Source organism: Chrysemys picta, chromosome 21, assembly GCF_011386835.1.
Source record: "Chrysemys picta bellii isolate R12L10 chromosome 21, ASM1138683v2, whole genome shotgun sequence".
Lineage (NCBI taxonomy): Eukaryota > Metazoa > Chordata > Testudines > Emydidae > Chrysemys > Chrysemys picta.
This window is the reverse complement of record NC_088811.1, coordinates 7,223,379-7,233,961: the sequence shown is the minus strand read 5'-3', so window position 1 is coordinate 7,233,961 and position 10,583 is coordinate 7,223,379.

Sequence of the window (10,583 nt, the reverse complement as noted above, 5' to 3'; positions counted from 1 at the left end):
AGTACGTCTACACAGCTGCTGGGTCGACAGATTCACGCCAGCAGGGCCCAGGCTAGCACGCTAAAACTAGCAGTGTGGACGTGCCGGCTCGGGCTCTGACGCCTAGGGAGAGGGGTTGTCTTCAGAGCCAGAGCTCCAGCCCCAGCTGATCGGCAAAGCAACATCTATAAAAATGGTGGGGGCCTAATAGCGTTCCAGAACGTGCCCTCTTGGGCCTGGGCTCACGGGCGGACGTGGAGAGCGGCGGTGCAGGAGTCAATGAAGTTACCCCCTGAGTAAGACCAGGATAAGCAAGTGGAGAATCAGCCCCTTTCCTGCGGCTCATTCTCCCCGGCTTTGCGGCATATGCAGCTATTTATGCCTGAGCCACATGGCTGTAGAACGCCACCAAATCAGAATTCCCCGCTCGCGGACACCAAGGGTAGCATTTGGCCCTCATTTTGCACAGGTGTAAATGGAGACACAAGGGGAGCCCCTGGCCTGCTTTCATAGGGGAGGTCTGCAGTGCAACCACAGGGTGGACACCTGAGCTAGCTCCATCCAGCATGGGCTTCACTGCGGGCTGTACAAGCCCACCCAGGCACCTGGTACGTACTCGGGCAGCTAGCCCACGCCGGAGCCCGTGCTGTCACTGCTCTGCTATCCAAGCTAGACCGAGTAAAGCTAGAGCAGTCATGTCGACACATGCCGCAACCACGCCCCAGGATTGCAGTGTCGACAGACCTGTAGAGACGCACCGGCCCCAAGCCCCAAGCTCTGAAGCCCCCTGAACTTTGAGCTCAATTTTGTTAATGGCCCTGTGTTTATAATGAGCCACAAACCACTCGCGGACATTGGGGTGTTCAGTATCCAGGGCCATCTTGCGTGGCTTGAATCCATCTCTTCGTCAGTGGCTGGCTGCTGTTCAGAGTGCAGCTGTCTTTCCAGCCGCCCAGCCCGGCGAATGCCTCTATTGGCCCCAAGAGCTTTCCTTTGAAACCCACAGGCAAGGCGGAAGGGAAATCCACGCGTCCATGTGTGTTTAAAAAATATATCGTCCCCGCTGCAGTTCAGCAGGTCAGGGGCCTGATTAGCTGCCCAGACACATGCTAAAGTTGGCTGACACCAAGCGCCATGGAATTCAGAGATCTGTTTTTCTTACAAAAGGCCCTGTCGTCCCTTCACGCCTGTAGTGAAATCATATGTCACTAGCCTTTAACAACAGCCAATGGAAGCATGTATGGCTGGAAGGGATCATAAATAACCCTAGGCTGCTCCAGTCCAGCCCTTGCCAAAGGGCTCGCTAGGGGCATGCAAATGCCTTTTGCAAATGTAAAGGAAGAACGGGAGCTACCAGTGGCAATGGGCCAGGCTGCTTGAGCACAATGGAGACATTATATCTTTAAAACGCAGCTCCCTCCCCCCCACAGTGATACAGTCTGCAGTCACCCGTCCTGAGGCATGGTCTGCATTGGACAGCGAGGGCTGCGCTTTGCGTCCTGGGAGCAGTCTATGCACGTAGGTCAGATTTTCCCAGGACTGAGCCTATTTTCCTGGCTGGTGCCTGGGGCTGGCGTGTAGACAGGTGACTTGAAACCAGGGGCTTTGCTGAGCCGGCGGGGGCTGTCCGTGTTGGGAGGACTTCGCCTCCTTCAGGGGGAGAGTTTGCAAAAGGATGAAATAAGCAATGTGATGCCTTATAGGAGGAGGCAGTAACATCCCAGGTTTTTTTTACTCCCCAGTTGATGTTGTAGAGATGACAGAGGCCCAGGGCATTGTGGCTGGGGTGAATGCCAGGTTATCTTTCTGTCCCGGCCGGCCTGCCAATTGGACTTGTGCATTTCCCTCCCTCCCCAACACTGCCCTGCGTTTTTAAAATGGGATTTCACGATGACAGCCAGACAAGGTTGGGTCAGTTTCGACAGAGACCTCCGCCCTCGCCCGTTCCCTGGAATGCCGTGCTGGGAACTCTGCGCCCTGCCTGACCGAGGAAGGACCGCTGCTCAGGAATGCAGGGCTTGCAGACAGCTGAGCACATCTGGCTTGATCTGCTGAGAAGGGCAACGCTGATGTCGGCCCCAGACACACACTACAGCCCCCAGACATGTCAGGATTCGGTGCAAGTGTTGCGGGATTAAGCTTGTCTATCAGTGACAAATCATTTTCTCCTACTTTGGGCTCAGAGCAGCTGATGGCCAATAAAAGAGACTCGGAACTGGCTTTATGGAGCGCCCCAGGGCAAAGGGGAGGGGGAGAAACTGGCCGTGCAGTGACTACACAGGGAATCATAGGAGCATTGTCAGCAATATCTGATGCAAGAACTTGGACTTTAGAACCTACCCCGGGGCCAGAGTGTGGCAGAAAATTGCTGCTACGGTTGGGATCAGCGCAGAGATGCATGAGTCCAGGCACAGCGCCCCCTAGTTTTCCCTGGCATCCATTGGATGAGCCTGCAGGAGGCAAAGGGACCTCAGAGCCCAGGGGCTGCATTTGTGGCATGGGGATGCAGAAGGCAGGGGTACGTCACCATCAGGGAGGGGACATGCTGGCTCAGGCCAAAGGGATCGACTATTTCAGGGCCTTGGGACCTTGCACTTTCGCCTGGCAGTGGCTGCCCGGCAAAGAGTGGTGATGGGAGCTAGGCTCAGGGGGGAACTTCTAGGGCAGCACGTTCCTGTTACTGCACCTCTCCCATCAGCATTAAAGACCAGCTGAACCCAGAGTGCTTTGTCTGCACATGTGCACCCCAGACTGCTGGGAGTCATAGAGATGGGAGCAGGATCCAAACCGCCCTCGCCTTTGATTGACGGCTCCCCAGCCAGCGAGGGCTAGGAAACCCAAATGCAGCCCTGACTCTGCCTGGCTCTCTCTGATGGTTCAAATTAGCCAAACCCCAGTGAACGCTGAGGTGGGTCTGGATAAAGGAAGACCCTACTGCAGGGGTTCTCAAACTGGGGGTTGGGACCCCTCAAGGAGTCGCGAGGTTATTACATGGGGGGGTCGTGAGCTGTCAGCCTCCACCCCAAACCGTGCTTTGCCTCCAGCGTTTATAATGGTGTTTAAATATATAAAAAAGTGTTTTTAATTTATAGGGGGGGTCGCTCTCAGAGGCTTGCTATGTGAAAGGGGTCACAGTACAAAGTTTGAGAACTACTGCCCTACTCTGTACCCTCCTTTTCCAGGTAGGAACCTGGCTCTCCCTGGCTCTGACACTGGCACCCCCAAATCTTCTGAGGCAGAGATCAGAGGACCTTGAGGAGAGGCTGCTAAGCTGAATGTCCGGGGAGGTGCGAGGGGCAGGCGTGAGGCAGATGAGTCACACTCCAGCATTCCAGTACCTTTTAGAAGTGATTTATTGCGCTTGACAATTTGCTAGTCTCGTTATCAGCCCCATGATTTGCTCTAGCCGTAAAGCCAATTGCAATCAGAGGTTCCTTTCATTGCGTTGGCCCGAAGTAGTTTGCTCACGTGTTCTGGCTCTAGCTGCAAATATCTAACCTCATTAAAAAAATGAAAGCAAGAAACCACGCTAGTATAAAGGCAAATGCACTGAGCTGGAGCGTCCATTGCTGAAATGAAACTTTATAGCTTGAACCAATGTACACATTTTCCATCGCTCTCTCTGTGGTGCTATTTGGATCCTAATGACTTTGGAAAATCTGATCGCTCTTTATCCAGGGGCCGAGGGAGGTTCTTTCTATAGGGACTAGAAGGGGCAGGTTCACAGATCAAAATCTTTCCTCTTCCTAGCAAAGCCAGGCACTTCTGGATGGACGCGGCAATAAGTGAGCATAGGGTGACCAGCTGTCCCGATTTTATAGGGACAGTCCCGATATTTGGGGCTTTGTCTTATAGAGGCTCCTATTACCCCCCACTCCCTGCCCGATTTTCACATTTGCTGTCTGGTCCCCCTAAGTGAGCGGCAGCTGATTAGCTCAAGCACGGTACAGGGCATTAGGAAGAGCTGGTTAGCTGGTAGAATTGGCTAGAATACGAACAGCTGAAAGAATAGATCGAAGTGTGTATTTAAAATGATGCGGGCCAGTGAAATTTGACTCAGGCCAGGCTGAGAATGGGAAGAGTTGAGGCCAGATCCCCAGCTGGTATCAATGGGCCTCGCCCCATCGGCCGCAGTGAGCGATGCTGATTTATACTAGCTGAGAATCTTTCGGTCAAAATCTGGCCCCACCATTCACGTCCCTTCTCTGTGTGCCTCAGCCCACCCGTCTGACATGGCCCCTCCTGCTAACCCTGGAACAGCTGCTGTTACAGCTCTCCCCTCAAGGTGAGTCAGGCAGCAGCAACCCCCGAGTCATTGTGCAGTGGGGGCTGCATGGCTGTGGCGGTTACCGGTGGGGACCAGAAGCTAAAAGGACCCGTGGCTGTTTGGTGGCCAATCAGAGGTGACTCTGGGGTCTCGGCCTAGGGCCCAGTGGGCAGAAGTCCAGATCCCCCATCCCGCACCAGGAACGGGTGCTAATGGGCATCCTTCTAGGCCGGCTCTGCAGAGAGTCAAGGACTGAGTGGGCCATAGACATTTAACCTTTGCACTGCAGGAGGGGATCCCTCAGGGTCAGGGCTGAAGCTCCCTGGCAAGACACCAAGGGAGTAGATTGCTCAGCACCTGCGTGTGTGGTCCCAGTTCTGGGGGGAGGGGCCCTCAGAGCGGCCAGCCTCCTCCCCCTTTACTAACTCATTGCACTGTGGATGCAGACAGACCACGCAAAGGGGAAGGGACTAGCTGGGTTACCTTCCGCCCCTGCACCACGCACAGCCTTTGAGCCCAGCCTCTCGCCATGCTGGGCAGGGGCACTAGCCAGACGGTGCTGGGCACCCAGGAGTTTACACAGAAAAGTTGGACCGAGACCCCCGCCGCTCAGCTTGTGCAGCCAGCCCCTGATGCAGGGGGCTTACATTGGCTTTCAGCCACCTTGGCAGTCCCCACACTCCAGCACCTGGCAGGGCCCCTGTTGGCAGACAGCTCTAACCTCCGCTGTGATACCCTGGCTCCCTATAGCCCGGGGGAAACAGAGAATAGCCGCGCCTGCTTCCCCCCACCACTCCCTTCACTGACCCACCCGCTCCACTGGGGACTGCAGCAGTTGGATGTTCACAGAGGAAGGGTCAGTTTCTGCCCAAGGGTGGTGAATAGGGGCCTGCGCACCAGGGAGAATTGGCCCTCGAGTGTTTTCCTGCTGCGTCTGTAGAGCCCTGTCTGAGCGCACACTGATGCCCCAGCGGGTCCCTTCCCCCCAGCTGGCAGGCTTCTGTATCGGTCCTCACACCCAGGGTGGGAGTGACACTGGAATGGCATTGTAATGCTCCGCGCTTGCAGGCCGGCACATTGGTGCCAGCCCAGAGAACAAAGGGGGCCATTGTTTCCATTCTTTCCAGGCTCATCAGGCTCCCAAGAGCCACCAGTCACTTTGGTGTGCGCGATTTAACCTGAGCGTCTGCGCGAGGTGACAGCCGGCTCCCCTGGGGCTGCCTGGAGTGGGTAGGACTGGGCTCCAGGCTGATCTGAATGGCGGGCTATCCCACCGCTGGGCGCCACGGCGGGAAGAAGAAGCCCGTCACCAGGGCATGTCTCTGCTTAGATAGACCCACACCACTCAAAGTGAATTATACATCTGACATCCCCATGTCTAGCTGCGTGAGCTTAGATGAAGCTCTCTCCTTTCATCTCCACAGCAGCTCGCCATGTGAGCTCCAGTTAGAGGAGGAACTAGAATAGGATGCCATATCCCAACAGGCCGCTGTGCCCCTGGGAGTGGCATTGGTGAGTCAATAGGAGGCGCTGTCCCTGCTGAAGCAGTGCCCCAGGATGGCATTAGGTGGCACTTTTTTTCAGACAGTCCCTTGACATTTATTGTTGACATCTGGACATTTGTCCCAGGGTCCTGGCCCTCTTCCAGTTTGTGTAATTGCATTCTCCTGCCCTAAATTGTCCCTGCAATTTTTTCCCTTTGTGTCCTAAACTTCTGTGGACTGTCGTAGTGTGCTGTTGAATTGCTGCCGCACTCCGCCCCAGAAGTGGCTGCATTCCAATGCTGGGAGAAGCAATTCCTGTATATAATTTGTAGGGAGCCTTCAGGCTGACAGACAGCCTATAAACGTAAGATATTATTTTGCTGTGTATACATACCAATCGCCAGACACGTTCGGAAAACCGCAGGGAGCCAAGGTCACTATTTTTGTACGTTGTCTTTAATGCCAAATAAAAGTACGAGCTGACTTGAGCCCTGCGGTGGCATGAGTTGGACAGGCAGTTAATTGAGGACTAGAAACAGGACCGGCTACTCACCTGACATAAATCCAGTGTAGCTCCTTTTACCTCAATGGAGCTTTGCCGATTTCCACCATGCAAGGACCTAGCCCACTTTAATTAACTAGGTGTGACCCTATGGAGAGGACAGCACTGGCAGCTCAGCAAGCAGGGGGCAGGAGCAGGCCTGGCTAGTACTTGGATGGGAGCTCTCCAAGGAGAACCCAGATGCTGCAGTATATAGTGTTGATGGCTCACTGGCTGCCTGCCTTCCTCTGAGTCAGGGTTGAATTCATGCCCCAGCATGAGCTGTCGCCTTTCAGTCCAATGTCCCCAGCATTCCTGGTCTTTAAAGACCCCTTGGCTCTTGTCATCAGTCAGGTGACTAGCTGGTGCCATGGTCCTGGCTATCTGAGTAACTGCCTTGTGCCGAATTAAACACCCCTGCAGTGTAATGGGGAAGGCAGGCTTCACGTCAGAGAAACAGTGTCGTGTAGTGTGACGAGAGCAGAGGAGCTGCTGCATTTCCTCTCCAAGTGGTGGGATTCCGGCATATAGCGCCCCAAAGAGTTTTGGCATCCTTCAGCTAGAGCAGGGGTAGGCAACCTCTGGCATGCATGCCGAAGGCGGCACGCAAGCTGATTTTCAGTGGCACTCACACTGCCCGGGTCCTGGCCACCGGTCCGGGGGGCTCTGCATTTTAATTTAATTTTAAATGAAGCTTCTTAAACATTTTAAAAACCTTATTTACTTTACATACAACAATAGTTTAGTTGTATATTATAGACTTATAGAAAGAGACCTTCTAAAAACGTTAAAATGTATGACTGGCACGCGAAACCTTAAATCAGAGTGAATAACTGAAGACTCGGCACACCACTTCTGGAAGGTTGCCGACCCCTGAGCTAGAGAGTGCTTATAGGAACGACTGTCAATACACAGGGCCCTACCAAATTCACGGCCATAAAATATGCATCACAGACCATGAAATCTGGTCTCCCACCGTGAAATCTGGTCTTTGGTGTGCTTTTACCCTATAACATAGAGTTTTCACAGCGGAGACCAGCATTCCTCAAATTGGGGGTCCTGACCCAAAAGGGAGTTGCAGGGGGATCACAAGGTTATTTTAGGGGGGTTGCAGTATTGCCACCCTTACTTCTGTGCTACTGTCTTCAGAGCTGGGTGGCCAGAGAACGGCAGCTGGTGACTGGGCACCCAGCTCTGAAGGCAGCGCCCCACCAGCAGCAGCGCAGAAGTAAGGGTGGCAATACCATACCATGTCAGCCTTACTTCCGCGCTGCTGCTGGCGGGGCGCAGCCTTCAGAGCTTGTCTCCCGGCCAGCAGCCGCCGTTCTGCCAGCTGCCCAGCCCTGAAGGCAGCACCGCCGCCAGCAGCAGCACAGAAGCAAGGGTAGCAGTACCGCAACCCCCCTACAATAACCTTGCAACCCCCCCCCAACGCCTTTTTGGGTCAGGACCCCTGCGAACACACCACTGTGAAATTTCAGATTTAAATAACTGAAATCATGCAATTTATTATTTTAAAATCCAGTGACCGTGAAATTGACCAGAATGGACCATGAATTTGGTAGGGCCCCACCACTACTACTAATAAAAATGAATGCAAAGAACTTTGCAGTGTACGGTCTCAATCCTGCCATCGGACTTCTCGTGTACCCAAGATTATACACGTGTATGTGTCTGCAGGATTGGGCCTGATGGATATGGGAGTTGCTTCATGCAGCACTGGAATGCATCTGCCTCTGGGGTGGAGCAGCTTTTAACGGCATGCAGTTCCACTACATTAAAAAGAGTCATTTTCTAGCTTGCTAGGCCTTCCTGAATGGGTTTGTAATTTCAGTGTAAGAGAGTTAACAGCCTGAGTTAAAACCCGATAGTAGCTGGGACATGAATAAAACAGGATTATCAATGTTCTCAAAGACTAACCCTCCAGGTCTCATTTGTTCCATATTCAGAGATGACCTACAATCCAGTTTGGATGTAATTAAAAATGGAGTCACTCTGGATTTACCCCAGAGTAACTCAGAGCAGAATGTGGCCCTAATTCCTGAAACGCTAGTGGAGTTACTCTGGATCTACACCAGTTTTAGTGAGATCAGAATCTGGCCCTTGCAGCAGGGCTTTAAAATAAAACACAATTCTGTAAGATCTAATAATTTTCCAATCTGCTTTTTCCTGCTTCCCTAAGCAGGGCTCCTGGGAGCAGACGGGTTGAAACCTTTGCAGGCTGGGGTGGTGCAGGGCCGAATGGGCAGTCTTGCTGGGGGAGTGAGTGATGGAAGGAAATGATCCCCCTCCTTGAACTTGGCCAGATCTAGGCAGGTGGGTCTCAGGGCTGGCTCTGATCCTGCATGGATGAGTGCTGGGAATGAAGTGGCCATACTGATAAACCCAGGGCCAGTCCTAGCACATACCTGCTCAGCGGCCTCCAGCACCTGCTGGCTTGCATAGACTCTGCCCTGGCCACCTTAAACAATCACCTTAGGTACCAAACCCCATTGATTTATCTGGGTGATAAACACCCCCAAATTTCCCCAGCTCCCCTGTAGTGATAAGCTTCCCCGCCCCAAACTGCGCGACAGACTGATGGGCTCCTTGTCAGACGTGCTGAGCACCGTCAGCTTCCATTGGCTTCCGTGGGAGTTATAGGCACCTGCAGTCCTGGGTTATCTCTAGTACAGCTCTGTACCATGCTGATGGATCGAAAGCACACAGGAATCAATGGAAAGACTGACACTGACTTCACTGGGTATTGGATAAGGCCCACGATTTCTAACCTGGGACTCAGCCCTTCAGCCTTTATCCAAACATCCCTGCCCATGTCGGCCAGGGAAACCAGCTAGCAGCAACCACGTTTGGCCAGGATTCCCCCCAGCAGGGTTCAGCTGCCACCCCCAGGGGCAGGGCCTTACAAATCCCAGATGGTCGGAGCGAGAGCAGCTGTTTTGGACCGTCCCCGTTCACCAGGCTCTGGGATAACGATTATTCCTGCCCGTGTGAATCAATCATGGCGTGAGACTGACTCATTCCTATCGTGTTACCCGAACAAGTAACAGAGTGTCAGACAACCTGGATGCAAAACTCTCCCACTCTGCAGTTTGATACCAAGCTCGTCCTTTCATAGCATTGCAATGGCGTGCTTAGGGTGTGGTCACATGTGCCCCACTAGGCCCAGAAGTTAAAACTGGCTGCTTGATGCCACATATCTCCACGCTGGCCCTAATTTGCTGGGGCCCTCCTATCTTTCCATTTCACTGGGGAATTTGCATCCAAATTTCTTTCCACCCTGCACAGCTTGTAACTGTTGTTACTTTCCTGAGATTCCCCAGAGGGGAGATACAAAATCAGTTTGGGAGAAACTTTGCTCACAACTTTCAGAAATCCTCCCCCTCCCCCCCACAGCTTCAAAAGTTTCCTCTTCTGCTATTTTTTGTCCTCTCTCATTCCAGTTACTCTCCTTATAAAATGGAAGGACAATCGACTGCTCTTTAGCAATCAAGTGTGATGTTCTGCTTTTTCTCCATTAGTAACTTTTTTTGGCTCAGGTCTGCAGTAGCAGATGCCATGCGCTTTTCACCCTCTGAGCCGGAGGAATTTTATTTTAATGAGCACTCCCATCTCTTTGCATCCCGGGCTTTACATTTTGATTGCATTGAAAAATGTGTCATCCCGTTGCAAAAGGACAAACCACAGGAAAGGCATGGAGTGGTTCTCACTATTATTGTGTTCCAATGGCACCGAGGGGCTGCAGATGAGATCAGGGCCCCATTATGCCCAGTTCTGCACCTAGACGTAATAAGAGAAAGTCCCTCCCCCAAAGAGATTATAGTCTAACTAGATAAGATGGATACAAAGGCATATAGATGATGTGACTTGCCCAAGGTCACAAAGGAAATCTGTGGAAGAGCCAGAAATTCAACCCAGATCTCCTGAGTCCTACCCCAGTGTTGTGGACCAAAATCCTCCTTCCTTCCAGTAGGACAAAATGAGGCTGCATATATTAGGCTCTGCAGTCACTGTTGTGGATCAAACCTGAGATCTTTGGTACATGTCCCTTGCCACATGAGTTAAAGGAGAAACTCTTTTATGCCCCCTCCAGCAAAGTATTTAAACTCCTGCTTAACTTCAAACAGGTACCCACGTGCATTGCTGGGGGGCGGCTCAGAGGTGGCTATGTAGCAGCTGTCACCTGGACCAGCCACAATGTGCAGCGCCCACCTGGCTGCCACCCTCCACCCCAGAGGTGGCGGCTTTTCTACTGCACTTTGGGATGCCAGGTCCAGTGGTGGTTCCTGGGGTACAACCGGGAAGTTTGTCT